This window comes from Rhinoderma darwinii, chromosome 7 (assembly GCF_050947455.1).
Source record: "Rhinoderma darwinii isolate aRhiDar2 chromosome 7, aRhiDar2.hap1, whole genome shotgun sequence".
Lineage (NCBI taxonomy): Eukaryota > Metazoa > Chordata > Amphibia > Anura > Rhinodermatidae > Rhinoderma > Rhinoderma darwinii.
The window spans coordinates 64,312,609-64,328,005 of NC_134693.1; the positions used below are offsets into that span (position 1 = coordinate 64,312,609).

The 15,397-nt window shown below is 46.3% G+C and overlaps 1 long non-coding RNA gene across 1 annotated transcript in view; it reads right to left on the reverse strand.

Moving 5' to 3' along the window:
• Positions 1–14,387, reverse strand: part of LOC142657929 (uncharacterized) — a 76,863-nt gene extending 62,476 nt beyond the window's left edge. The window contains exons 1-2 of the long non-coding RNA XR_012850004.1: positions 14,255–14,387; positions 1,867–1,989 (exon numbers count right to left, since the gene is read on the reverse strand). This is a non-coding gene — a long non-coding RNA (uncharacterized LOC142657929). The remainder of the gene's footprint in view (positions 1–1,866; positions 1,990–14,254) is intronic.
• Positions 14,388–15,397: the final 1,010 nt, after the last annotated feature.

Genomic DNA, 15,397 nt, shown 5'->3' on the forward strand with positions numbered 1-15,397 from the left:
ACACTAGCCAATATGGCGAACGCCTGCGACCAATTAACGAACGTCTGCGGGATAAGCCTATACCGCCGCCGTTCCTCCTCGTCCTTTTTACTCTCATCCCGCTTGCTCTTATCCAAATTAAATTTAGCCAGCGGCAAGAGAGAAAAAATTTCAACATATTCGTCTTTCCAGATCCGATCATGCACCTCCTGCTTTAAATGCGCCCCCAACGGACCCTCAAAACACACGTACACCTCCCCCCGAGCACGATCATCCATACGCACTCGATCGCCGTCCTTCTGCGCCTCGGTCTGTACCGCGACCGCATCTCTAACCGCCGCCACCGGACGCGCCTGTAACGATCCCACGTCCCTGGGGCCTTCCCAAACTACCGCAGGGGACATTTCCGTTACTACCGGCGCCGCGGCCCTGTCCAGGCGCCCCACCAGCTCCCGTAAGCAACCCACTAAGTCTGCCAAACCCGCTCCGTCGCGTCCGCCCGCGCCACTACCGGCCCCCGATGCAATGCTAGCAGCCCCCCCGCCGACACCCGACATAAAAATCGCTGGATAAGGCAATGATGGAGTTATACACTCACCGGGCTGCACAGGCGCTGTGTTCCCGTCAGCCGGACCATCCTGACCTCGACGATACACGTCCAGTTCACCTTCCTCCAATTCTTCTCTCGCCGACGACTGTCCATCCCAACGACATCTTCGGAACGGGGATGAGGACGCGCTGACCGATGGGCCGGCAACCTGCGCCCGACCGCCGGGACCCAGACTTCCGACCGGACCTGTTGCCTCGACGTCGCTGCAGATCTAGGCGTCCGTCTAGACGATCCTGACGAAGCCTGCCCCCTGGCCGGAACATCACCATGCGGGGCGGCCGTACCTTGTCCTCCAAATCTTCCATCTGATGGGGGAGGGGTGACAGGGAGCCCAGCCTGCGACTCCCTGCTTACCGCCGGACCCCGTCGCGGCCTGGGATTCCTGCCAGGACGCAGGGCCTGGGAAGGGGCGGTCCTCCCAGCTGCCTGGCCTGCAGCGTCCGGGATCGGGCTCCCTCTGCGACGCCGTGTCCGCGGGACTGCCTCCGGACTGAGGCGCTCTGGAGGTCGGGACCGCCGAGAGGGACTGGTCGACCCGGCCTGCGTCGCCGTCACCCCTGGCAACGCTCTCTGCCCGCCCAGCGCAGGAGCGGTTGTTGCCGACTCCCCCCCCGCCGCCATAGCCATGCTCGTGAGGGGGCCGGGGGAGGGGAGCCTGTCCTTTGCAACAGACCCCGAACGCCGTGCCCGACGTGGCGAAACGGCGTCCGGGATCCTCGTTATGGCAGCCACAGTCTCCTCTAGCCATCCGGGACCGTGGTGCACAGCAGCGGCACGCAGCCGCTCTAACATTAAGGCTTCTGCCATCCCTAAAAGCACGGGCAACGGGGAGCTTACTGTTCTTGTGTTACTCCTCCCGCTGCTTCCGGCTCAATGCCGAGAAACAGCGGGAAGCGCAGTAACGGCCCCCCCCGTCCCCTTTAACTCCTCCCCGTCCCTCCTCCAGCTCCTTCCAACTCTCCCTCACCTAATTAACCCTTTCCCTACCAGGACGGTCATGTCGGCTTCCCTTAATCCCTGCGGGCTGCGTCCAGCCTCTTCTGTACTTTTATCTGATCCAGCATTCAATAATCAATGTTTTATTTTCAGTAAAATATCTATTACTGAATGGAACGGGCTAGACTAGTCATTCAAATATTACTTGTAACTTCAAGTATTGATACCGATGCAAAAAAACAACCCAAAAAAAACACGTATAGTAAAGGGAATTTTATATAACACTTGTGCATGTACTTCTTTATGTTAATTGTTATAAAGAGTTAAAAAAATGTACTCACTTTTCTTATGATAGTAATTTAGTCCATACGCGATTAATATCCCAGAAAGTATTAGCCCAAAACTTGTAAGAACATAAGCTTCTATATAAGCCTGTCTTTGGTTTTGCAGGGACACATTCTGAGCTACATGATGCAAAGAGAAAAAAGAGTATTAATTGGAATGTGCATCTAGTAGCTTTAGTATACTGGATACAGGTGGCTGACCTAAGGAAGAAGTAGTGGTGACTGATTCTGAATCTAAATGTGTTACTGTATTTCCATTATCAGTGTCATATATAGACTGAATCACAGGAATCTCAACAGCTATAGTCACATAAGGGTTATGTATTGGAGGTACCACAGCAAATCACAGTAAAAACGCGAGTTTTTCGGTGCGGTTTTCGGCCACGCTGCAAAATCACACTGTGTGAATACATCCTAAGGCCGGGTTTCCACGTAGTGTAACCACTGCCGAATTTCCGCAGCAGAATACTGTACGGAAATTCCACAGCATTTACAGTAGCAGCAAAGTAAATGCGATTTGAAGAAATCTCATGCACACACTGCAAAAAAATCTTCAGCGAAAACATTCATAAATTGACATGCGATGCAGAATTTAAACGTCAATTTATGCTGCATATTTGTTGCTTTTCTGTTGAAGGTTTTCCCCATTAAATTTAATGGGGATGTAAAACTCGCAAAAACTAACCAAGTGCTGCGACTTTTGTGGCCAAAACAATTTGATTCCGATGCAAAAATCGCAAATAACAAAAAAAAAGGCTTTTTTTGTGTCAAATTAATTTTAAATAGTCTATACTTACCCCGGGCATTGTGATAGCGACACTTTCTTCTGTTGATCATCTAGGCTGGCCTCCTGGGACAATGTTTCATCCCAATCACAGACTTTAGCAGTCTCGTGGGCTATAGCATCATTCCAGGAGGCACGTACAATGGAGCGTCACCATGGCAACGTCCTGGGGTAAGTATAGACTTTTTTATCCCCGAAAGCTAGTTTCCGCAGTGGAGATTCCACGTGAAAACCTGCACCACAATTTGGTGCGGTTATCTTCCGTATTTCCCTGTGGTTTCTTGGTCGGATAGCTGCGTAGTTTTGTGCAGCATATCTGACCCATGGGAATATGGCCTTAGTTAATTTGCACTGAGCAATTATAATTACGATCACTCACAAACCAATTAATCGTGCTAATGATTGCCCAGTATAAACGGGCCTTTAGGCAGATGTAGATGTGTATTATATGTAGTGCATCTACATGTAGTGCATCCGGAAATGTTCTGTATTACCTGCATATTTTGAGTCTTTTTTTCCTTCTTCCTTCAACTTATTGAAGTGTTTTCTTTCTATGACTGTATAAATTAAAAACCAATATCCACCATGCTAGACACAGTTAATCATGTTGAAATAAATACGCAGGAAACCAAATAGCTTTTAATGTGGGTTGACTGGGGGTCGGCCACAGTTCTTTATTAAATATATAACCATAACTTTATTATCTCCAAAAACTGTAATTACCTCAGTCTGTAGTACCCGAATGCCAAACAGCTCTTCTCAGGAGCATGCGGGTAGATTGTTTAAATATAGAACCGCCACTAAGGAGGTCGTTTAGTCCAAACTACATGCAGGGCCGGCCTTAGGATAGATGGCACCCAGTTTCGGTACCCCATCCCATCATAACAAAAAATGCCCCATAAAAAGTACAATGCCCCCCACAGTATAATCCACTTGAGGTGCCCCCATACAGTATAATACGCTTTATAGTGACCCCACATAGTATAATGACCCCTTTAGTTCCCCCCACAGTATAATGTCCCCTAAGTGCCACACACAGTATAATGCCCCCTTAGTGGCCCCCACAGTATAATGTCTCCCCTCCCCTGGGTGCCACACACAGCCCCCCTTGTAGATAGTGCCTCCCTGTAGATTGTGCCATACAGCCCCCCTGTAGATTCTGCCATACAGTGCCCCCCTGTAGTTTCTGCCATACAGCCCCCACATGCCCCTTGCAGACAGTGCCCCCCTAACTCCCCCTTGTAAACAGTGCCATACAGCCCCCACATCCCCTCAAACAAACAAAACAACAATTTTTTACTCACCTAGGCCCCATTCCCGTGATGAACAAAGCTGCTCCACAACGCCGACAGGATCCTTGCATAGGACAGCATGATCCAATGACGTCATCATGCCGGCCTGATAGGCTGTAGCCTAGTGGACTGGAAAGATTATGGTCCTGAGGAGAGATCATTGGAGCCCGTGGAGAATATCAACGCCCCAGCTCTCATCAGGGACTTTGAGCGAAGGTTTCCAAGCAAGCCTAAAAAGAGGGGGCGTAAAGGGGGGTACTGTAACGACTGCCGCGCCGTTCCCACGGCCTATGCTCCGGTTCCGGCGCCCTCCCTCATCAGCTGCTCATCCCAAGCTCCACTTACCCGGTCCGGACGCTCTGCTGGCCCTGAACGGCGTCAGGTGAGTGCATCCATTACCTCCTTCCACGGTCGGCATTCTCGATGTGCGGCTGCAGTCACTAGAGGGCGCGCACGCGCTGACTCGTCCTGCCTTAAAGGACCAGCGTGCGCCTTAATTCCTAGAACTTCCTATTTAAGGTTCCTCCTCCCTTCCATCCCTGCTTGTTCAACAAAGTTCCCCGTGAGTTCCCTGTGCCCTAGTTCCCTGTTTCCGTTCCTTCTGCCTTTTGTCTGGATTTCCCGTTACTGACCTCTGCTTGAACTTCACTATGCTTGTCTGCCGCCTGCCTTGACCTATTGCTGCCATACCCGTTACAACGTCTGCCGCCTGCCTTGACCTATTGCTGCCATACTCGTTACGACGCCTGCCTTGACCTATTGCTGCCATACCCGTTACAACGTCTGCTGCCTGTCCTGACTTCTGCTTATCCAACCGACCGCCTCTACCCACTGTGCCAAGCGTTGCCTGGGTTCCAAGCACCATCTTCCAGATGACACCGAGGATCCACGAACAAACCGGTGAGATCCGACAGGATCCTTGCATAGGCCAGCGTGATCCAATGACGTCATCACGCCGGCCTGATAGGCTGTAGCCTAGTAAATGGCAGAGGATACCTCCCTGCTCTGCCATAAGATTCAATGGTTCTGCATCCTAAGGACGCAGATAATATTGAATGTAGCGTCAGTATGTAGTAGCCAGTATGGCTGTCACAGTGATAGTTACGCCACTGAGCAGAGAATACACAAGCAGGGGAAGGGAGCCAGTGCAGCGCCCCCTTCCACATGCTGGAGAGATGCGCCCTGTGTGATGGCACAGGACGCACACCCCAAAGGACGGCCCTGACTACACGACACTCCGACCCCCAGCCAACAGAAACAAGGCCTTCTCGACACCGTCTTGTAAATCAGACAAAAATATATAGCCAATGTCAGTCAAGTGGACTCCTTCCGAAAGCAGTAAACACTGGTTATCCTCCTCCGGTTGCCTGTGTCTCACTACCACTCCTCCATGGGACCAGACAAAATGGGACACACTGGCATTTAATAAGCGCCTGCCACGTTAAATGACATTAACATCACGGGCGCCGAGCCACACAGCCCGTGGAATAATCTCCGACTATACTAGGACCAACTCTGGAAAAAAGGAAGCGAAGCATTCCAAATCTGACTGGATAAGGGCAATAAGTTCCCCCAATCGCACATTGCGTAAGTCATTACCAGCCGCATGTAAGACCAGGACTTTAGGGCCCGTCCGATAACTGCTGATGTCGACAACCTCCGGGAAGGGCTGTAGTGAGCGCAAGCCGCGGAGGCCCCGCCAATTCACCTCAGCCGCAGTAAAACCCAGAGATCGACCTCCACGGTGGATAACAGCATGACGTTCAGCCAAAAAAAAACGTAAGAGTGATCGATAATCCATGCAGTTGGACAAAAACCTGCAAGAAAACCAAAATTAGCGAGGTCGAATATATCCTGCAAAACAAACGGAGTGCCAATGACCTATTCTACGCATGCCCTCTCTCTCTAGATCGCGGTCCCCAGGATAGTCACCAATAGACAGTCGGGTTGCTGATATTGGGTGTGTTCCTTTTTTGTGGTGAAACAGACCTGGGTTAGTAACAGGGGATTAATATAAGGTCCAGCAATCAGAATCCGACCGTTCAACCACTAAGATGCCAGGGGCAATGATGACTACAGAATCTTAGCCGTTAAACAGAGGGGGTGGACCACTCCATTACGCCAACGGCCCAGTTGCAACGCAATTGTGGGGTGCCTATGGTTGTCGTGGAAGTCTGGGGATCTAATGAAGGCCCTCCGGGTCTGCCATCTTGGTCCTCCTGTTAAACCCTGCCAGAGACAGGCAGGATGCTAAAAGCACAATTCACTGAAATATATAAGCATTGCACATAACGATCACATGTTCTAGTCCTCTAGTGAGACTAAAAAAACCTAAAAAAACTAGTTGTATAAAAGATGGCTGGACCATTGTACTTTAACCATTTTTTACACTTTGTGTCACCCTTATTTCCACATAGTTTGTAAGCTGTTGCGGGCAGGGTCCTCACTCCTCTTGTTTGAATTGTAATTTAGTTTTGTCAATATGTAACGTCTGATTTTGTCTGTACAATGTACTCCCTGAACTATAAAGTGCTGCGGAATATGTTGGCGCTATATAAATAAAAATTATTATTATTATTAATAAAGTTAAATAAAGTTTTTACTAACACAGGGAAAAATATTAAAAGTAAAAAAAACGTTTTCTCCATATTTCCTTTAAAATAACGTAAAAAAAATAACATAATTGGTATCGCTGCATCCCAAAAAATTGTCTGAACTGCGAAAATATCGTGTTATATAACCCTCAGGGTAAACACAGCACGAAAATAAAATCACAATGCCAGAATGCTGTTTTTTTTTGTCACTTTACCTCCATAAAAAATTAAATAAAAAGTGATCAAAAAGTCACATGTACCCCACAACAGAACCAATAAAAACTACAGCTAGCCTCGGAAAAACCAAGCAATCAAACAACTCCATCAACAGAAAAATGTAAAAGTTATGTACTCAGAATATGGCAACACAGAACAATTTTTTTTTAACAAATCATTTTTATTTTATAAGTAGTAAAGTAGTAAAACATAAAAAACGAAACCCTAAAAAACAATGGAGGAATTGCTGTTTTGTTTTTCCATTTCACCCCATATAATTTTTAAAAGTTTCTTAGTAATGATGCCATTCAAAACTACAACTTGTCCAGAAAAAAAAAAGCCCTCATAGGATAGGTCGATGGAGAAGTAAAATAGTAATGTTTTTTGCTGTGCAGGGAGGAAAAAACAAATGTGAAAAAACAAATAATGGCTGCGACAGCAAGAGGCAAATCTACATAATCACCTCTAATTCTTCCACAAAATGAAACATAAATTATAGAGGGTACACTTAAAAACTTTTCTGTTATGTCTTGGCTGGAATGCACTGAAGGGAACTGAAAGTTGGAGTCTTTATTTGGTGGAGGCCAGGGGCGTAGCTAAAGACTCATGGGCCCTGGTGCAAGAATTCAGCTTGGACCCCCTACTCCTCCCCAACACCACCAGACCACTGCGCATGCCACTGCGCCTTGCCCGACAGACCCCATGAATGCCTCCACAGTATAATGCTCCCCATAGCTTTTGAGAAATCTAGTCTTATTAATTAACTCAATCTCATTATCATGTCTGAATTGAATCACACATCTTGAATTTACCTTGGGCACTGCTTTATTTTTCTCTATTCTATGTTATCTGATGCCCTTGCACAACATTCACATGGTCAACTAGAAAAAATTAGTACTTCTTGGCGGACTATGTGATTATCCTGTCCCATAAATTTTAATCAATAAACAAAGACCCTGCACATATACAGTCATGAGATTAAAGTTGCCATATTCATCATTATTATTGTGGGATAGGAACTTTGTCGCCACCAGTAATTGTCATAACAGTAGATGTACAACCCTAAGAAGACACGATGTAGAACAGTACAATATATTTCATCGTTAAATATTTATCAATATATTGATATATATATATCATTATATTTAATCGTTTAGACTGTAGGGAAAAACGGAATCAGACTATAGATGTTAAACGCCCCTTAAAATCAATATGAATAATGACTGGTGTAATGACAGTTTATTGACTATAATGGAAATCTTGAGGTAATTTTTGTGTGACCGCTATTGCCACTATGAAAATGATATGAACTACATACGTGTCCATGAGAAGTTAAAGGGGTTATGTGGGTACGGAAAAGTATTAGCAGTATACTCACTGCAGTATGTGAGAACACTTGCTAATATATATTCTGGTCCCCCTCATGATGACACGACTCTTTGTCATGTGACCGGCCCAGCTGTACTTCATGTACTTGCTGTAGTACTGTTACATCAGTTACATAGAGTACAGTGGTGCCGGTCACAGTCGTGTCGTCATGAAGGAAGAATGTGCCACTAGACTTCCGGTCCCCCGGCAGTGCTATAAAGATCTATGAAAATCTCTGAATCAGCGCGACAGGGGATCGTAATGTATATTAGCAAGTGTACACACATACTGCAGTGAGTACACTGCTAATACTTTTCGGTCCCCACATAACCCCCTTTAATTATTTATAAAATTATAAGTGTAAGTACATTACACAAAATAATTTACAAAAGTTAAAGTGGCACCAATGATAGGTAATAAAAATGATAGCTATAATAACACACCTGAATGACACTTGCTTTCAAGGCTCTGTTTTAACTATTAATGGTAATAATGGCCATTATTCAACACCAAATACAAATACAGTGTACATGTGAGCATTGGAATTGGCATATAAATACATGCAGATGGACAAATGAAAAATTGGAATTAATCTACAAACCATAATGCATGCGAGTCTCTATTAATGCAAAATACATGCTGTATATGTATAACGGTTCTCACCGGTTTGTTTGTGGATCCTCGGTGTCGTATGGGAGATGGTGCTTGGAACCCAGGCAACGCTTGGCACAGTGGGTAGAGGCGGTCGGTTGGATAAGCAGAAGTCAGGACAGGCAGCGGACGTCGTAACGGGTATGGCAGCAATAGGTCAAGGCAGGCGGCAGATGTCGTAACGGGTATGGCAGCAATAGGTCAAGGCAGGCGGCAGACAAGGATAGTCAAGTTCAAGCAGAGGTCAGTAACGAGAAATCCAGACAAAAAGGCAGAAGGAATGGAAACAGGGAATTAGGGCACAGGGAACTCACGGGGAACTTGGTTGAACAAGCAGGGATGGAAGGGAGGAGGAACCTTAAATAGGAAGTTCTAGGAATTAAGGCGCGCGCTGGCCCTTTAAGACAGGATGAGTCAGCGCGCGCGCCCTCTTGTGACTGCAGCCGCACATCGAGGATGCCGACCGCGGAAGGAGGTAATGGATGCACTCACCTGATGCTGTCCAGGGCCAGCAGAGCGTCCGGACCGGGTAAGTGGAGCACGGGATGAGCAGCTGATGAGGGAGGGCGCCGGAACTGGAGCAGAGGCCGTGGGAATGGCGGGGAACGGCACGCCAGCCATTACAGTACCCCCCTTTACGCCCCCTCTTTTTAGGCTTGCTTGGAAACCTTCGCTCAAAGTCCTTGATGAGAGCTGGGGCGTTGATATTCTCCACAGGCTCCCATGATCTCTCCTCAGGACCATAATCTTTCCAGTCCACTAGGTACAATGATCTCCCCCATGTTCGTTTGACATCCAGGATCTCTTGAATTTCAAATTCGGCATCAACCGCTGGTACAGGATGGACCGGAATTTTCTTAGAAAATCGGTTGAGTATGGTGGGTTTCAGCAGAGAAATGTGGAAGGAGTTAGAGATTTTTAGAGACTGAGCAAGGCGAAGTTTGAAAGTTACTGGATTAATTTGTTTAGTTATTTCATAGGGGCCCAGAAACCGAGGAGCTGGCTTGTAACAAGGGGTCTTCAGACGTATGTACGGGGTGGATAGCCAGACTTTATCCCCAGGAAGGAGCTGCGGCGGTATCCTGCGTCTTTTATCCGCGTCTCTTTTAAACCTGGCTACGGCTTTGTGGTCTGACAAATCCGTAGAAAGTCGCGGTGGACCGTGTTAGTAGCTGGAAGGCACAGAGACTGGTAGGGGAATTCCTGGATGCTGGCCATACACCAAGAAGAAGGGAGAATAGCGGGTAGATTCCCCTGTATGGTTGTTGTAGGCAAATTTGGCCCATGGAAGCAGACCTGCCCAGTTGTCTTGTCTCGGAAACACGAAATTCCTGAGGAAACCTTCAAGTATTTGGTTAATACGCTCTACTTGACCATTGGATTGGGGATGGTACGTGGAAGAGAAGTCTAGTTTGACCTCCAGCAGTTTGCACAAGGCTCTCCAGAACTTGGATGTGAACGGAACTCCTCTGTCAGAAACAATGTGCTTAGGAAGACCATGCAGGCGAAAGATGTGCTCGACAAACAGCGTTGCCAGTCGGGAAGATGACGGAAGGTCTGAGATAGGTACGAAGTGCGCCATCTTGGAAAAGCGATCCACCACAACCCAGATTATGGTACACCCAGCAGATCGGGGATGAAGTCCACGGCAATGTGCGACCAGGGAGAGTCAGGCACAGGCAGGGGGTGCAACGGGCCAGCAGGTCTTGAATGGGAGACTTTATTTTGAGAGCAAGTGGAGCAGGCAGAAACAAAGTCTTTAGTGTCTTGGGACATGGAAGGCCACCAGTACTAATGACCAATCAAATCGAGAGTCCTTTTGATGCCAGGGTGCCCAGAAACCCTGGAGGCATGACCCCAACTCAGAACACAATCCCTTTGTTTCGGGGGTACGTAGGTCTTTCCTCGAGGAATGTGTACCACTTCAGCAGGAGCAGCGATCACAATACGTTTCGGATCTATAATAAACTGTGGGCTGGGCTCTTGGTGTGTGGGGTCAAAACAGCGAGATAAGGCATCAGCCTTGGTATTCTTTCCGGCAGGTCTGTAATGAAGCTGAAAATCGAATCTGGAGAAGAATAATGCCCACCGAGCTTGACAAGAGTTTAGGCGTTGAGCGGTCTGTAAATATAGGAGGTTTTTATGATCTGTGTAAATGATGATGGGGTGCCGTGCACCATCAAGCAAATGTCTCCATTCCTCCAGGGCCAATTTAATAGCTAAAAGTTCTTTATCTCCAATTCCATAATTTTTTTCAGCGGATGTGAACGATTTGGAGAAAAAAACGCAGGCCACCAGTCTCCCTCTACAAGTCTTTTGGGACAGAATAGCTCCAACTCCCACAGAAGAAGCATCAACCTCCAGAACAAATGGTTTGGTGGAATCCGGTCTATGTAGGACTGAGGCAGAAGAGAAGGCAGCTTTGAGAGCTTGGAATGCGGCTTCGGCCTCCGCAGTCCAGTCTTTAGCATTAACCCCTTTTTTGGTCAGAGCAGAAATAGGAGCAGTCATAGAGGAGAAATGAGGAATAAACTGGCAGTAATCATTTGCGAATTCTAGCAGGCGTTGAACCGCTTTGAGTCCTTGCGGACGAGGCCAGTTGAGAATTGAGGACAGCTTGGCTGGATCCATTTGAAGACACTAGTCGGAAATTACATACCCCAAGAAAGGCAGACTGGTACTCTCAAAGAGGCATTTTTCTAGCTTGGCAAACAGAGAGTTATTTCCCAGACGTTGTAACACTTGGCACACATGCACACGATGAGTTTGAATATTGGGAGAAAAGATTAAAATGTCATCTAGGTATACCACCACACAGCTGTACAACAGATCTCGAAAAATGTCATTAACAAAGGCCTGGAAAACCACAGGAGCATTACAAAGTCCAAAGGGCATGACAAGGTATTCAAAATCGCCATCACGAGTATTGAATGCGGTTTTCCATTCGTCTCCCTCGCGGATACGGATGAGGTTATAAGCTCCACGAAGGTCTAGTTTGGTCAAGAGTTTCGCCCCTTGTAGACGGTCAAAGAGTTCTGACATCAATGGTAACGGGTACTTGTTCTTTAATGTGATATTATTTAATCCTCGGTAATCAATTCAAGGACGCAGGGAGCCGTCTTTTTTTCCCACTAAGAAAAACCCTGCGCCAGCAGGAGAGGAGGACTTACGGATGAATCCTCTCTCCAGATTTTCTTGGACATACCTAGACATGGCCTCAGTCTCGGGCAATGACAAAGGGTAGACTCTAACTCTGGGAGGTGTGGCGTTGGGGACCAGGTCTATGGCACAGTCGTATGCCCTGTGAGTAGGCAGCGATTCAGCTTGTTGTTTGCAGAAGACATCCGAAAAGCTTTTGTATGAAGTAGGAAGTCCTGCTGAGTTAGGTTCTGTAGACTGAGGCATAGGTGGGCGAATAGATAGTAGACAATGTTGGTGACAGAAGTCACTCCAGCGGGTAATTTGACCTCCAGTCCAGTCAATAACAGGAGAGTGCTTCTGCAACCATGGTAGACCTAGAAGCAAAGGGTTCAGAGAGTTCTTTAACACATAGAAGGAGATACGTTCCTGGTGCAGCGCCCCTGTTAACAGGAGAATGGGCTTGGTGACGAGATAGATAGTTTCCTGTAGGAGCCTCCCGTCTACAGAAGCAATGGATAAAGGTTTGGTTAGTCTTTGCACTGGGATTTGGTAGCGATTTACCAAGGACTGGCACAGAAAATTCCCAGCGGATCCGGAATCTAGGAAGGTTTGAACGTCGAAAGTGGTTCCTGCAAAGGACAGCGTCGCTGGTATGGTCATCTTCTGAGAGGAAGGTATTCCACCTAGGGTAGCCTCTCCTACTTGCCCTAGGCGTTGGAGTTTTCCGGCCTCACTGGTCAGTCTCTGAGGAAGTGCATTTTTCCACCACAATACAAACACAAATTCAACTTGCTTCTATTCTGGCGCTCCTCAGGCGTGAGTCTTGTTCTCTCCACCTGCATGGGTTCATCTGACCGGGAGGAAGATGAGGCCAGAAGAGGTCTTTGGAAGGTTGGTGCCAATCGTGATGTCCGATTGCCTCGAGCAGATTCCTGTTGTCTCTCACGGAAACGTATATCAATACGATTAGCTAGAGTGATCAAGTCATCCAAGGACGGTGCAAGGTCTCGGCCAGTAAGTTTATCCTTGATTCGGCCCGCCAGACCCTCCCAGAAGGTCGATACCAAAGCCTCATTATTCCACTGGAGTTCAGTAGCGAAGGTGCGGAATTGAATGGCGTATTGGCCTACAGTGGAGGTTCCTTGTCGGAGCTTGAGTAGAGAGGAAGCTGCAGAAGAGGCTCGACCCGGTTCTTCAAACACCCTTTTAAACGTGGAGAGAAAGTTCTGAATGTTGTACATGATCGGGTCATTTCTCTCCCACAAGGGCGATGCCCAAGCCAGCGCTTCACCAGACAGCAAGGACAGGATATAGGCCACCTTAGCCCGGTCTGAGGAAAAATGATGTGCCATGACTTCAAAGTGGATGGTGCATTGGTTAACAAATCCCCTGCAGGTCTTGGGGTCTCCCTCATAGCGGGCAGGCGTAGGTAGGTGAAGTCTGGGACTGTAGACAGGAGCTTGTGGTGGTGGTGGTATCGGAGGCGCCGGAGGTGCTAGTTCGTTCAAACGAGTGGACACATTCTGCAGTAGCTGAAACAGCTGATCTTGGCGGACTTGTTGTCTAGAAAGCTCCTGAGCCATATCAGCGGTGTCAGGCAGGGCTGTGTCAAGGGGATCCATGGCTTGTTCAACCTATAACGGTTCCCACCGGTTTTTTCGTGGATCCTCTGCTGAGAACTTTCTCTTCCAGTTTTGGTCATTGCCCACCGTTTTTGGTGCCAGGAGAGACTCGAGGGTCATCAGGATTGTCAAATGGGTATGTGTAACCATGTTTTTTTCTTTTCATGAATAAAAAAAAGTATATGTCGACCGTATGTGAAACATAATGCTTTACATTTCAACATGTTTTCCATAAACTTCGATCTTAAAAAAAGATGCCACATCTACGTTTTTTTAAAGCACAGAATAGCGTAGTAGTCTACGCTATTCTATACTAAAAAAAAAAAAAATTGCGGCGTAAATAAGGACAAACGTAGATTAAAGAACACAATTTTGCTCTACGATTGGACCATTATTGTCTATGTGAACATCGAGGGATACGTCTGAATACCATTTTGGTGTGTACATACATATTTGCTTGGTGTACACAAAAACGTGATGTGAATGGGGTCTAAAATAAATGAATTAATAAATAACACACTGTGGTTGCAATTGCCAAGTGTTGCTTTTGTTTAATTCTAGGCAAACATACAGTATATTCCATTGAGACAAATACAAATAGTAGGACTTAAAGTTCACCTCTTTCTTTGTAGTTACTTGACTATGATATTGTTGGAAGATTTTTACAAAACACATTTCCAGGAGAAACAACCATACAGCTCTGTAACACGTCTTTACCTAAGCATGAGGGTGTCGAATTTGTCCACTCTCCTGTGTCCTGGCACAATACCGAAGATGATCCTTGTAATTCAAATCCGTCTTCACAAGTGACGTTACAAATGGATTTATACCTGTACTCTCCGAATACATCAGAACAATTTACTTCACCATGCTTCGGACTCGGCAGGGCCATACAAGGAACAGCTGTAACCCAAAAAATTAAACTTTGGTATTCTTAAAATATCTTGACCGATGTAAGAAACAACATTTACTGAAGATGTAAAACAATATTTGTGCATATTTTGCTCTAAATTTAAAGGGTGTCCAACCTTTCAGCTGACTTTTCAGAATAAGCTGTCATGTGTGTGTACATGAGGAATAACGCTATTATTGGCCATTACATGACTTGTATATGACATTATTTAGCAGTTTTCCCCTCTGCAGGCTCTATCGCTAATTCACAGTTTTTCCTGAGCTAGTTGGTGGAGTCTTACTGCCATAATGTCTAAACACTGCACACAGAGAATTTTGTTCTTTTATTTCCATCCATAACATATATATAGAAACATCAGCCACATGGAGGACATCATACAGCAGTAATGAGCAGTGTAGCTGCGAATCCAGCACTAGGTCAAGATATCCCATGTTCACATGGCTTATTTTCAGGCTAATTTTAGAGTGTAAAATTCTCGTTTTACCCTCCAAAATACACTGGAAATAGGCCTGCAAACAGTTTCTCATTGATTTCAATGGGAAATACACTGTGCTGTTCATATGAGGCTTATTTTTACGCTGCTGAATTAAAAAAAACACCTCGTAAAAAGAAGCCTCATAAAAAGAAGTAGCATGTCACTTCTTGATGTGTTTTTGGAGCTGATTTTCCATTGACACTATGAAAAATGCCTAAAAAAGATACATAAAACAAAACACAAAACAAGCTTCAAAATAGAAAAAAGCTTAATTTTCAGCTTCAAAAATGCAGTGAAATCAGAGACTGTTTTCCCTTGAAAACAGCCTCGTCATTTTCTGCCACTTCTTTTTGTACGTGTGAACATACCCTTACTAGAAGCTGCTTCAGCGTCTGTGTGTCTCTGTCTCTCTCTCAGGCTGGGTTCACACGACCTATTTTCAGGCGTAAACGAGGCGTATTATGCCTCGTTT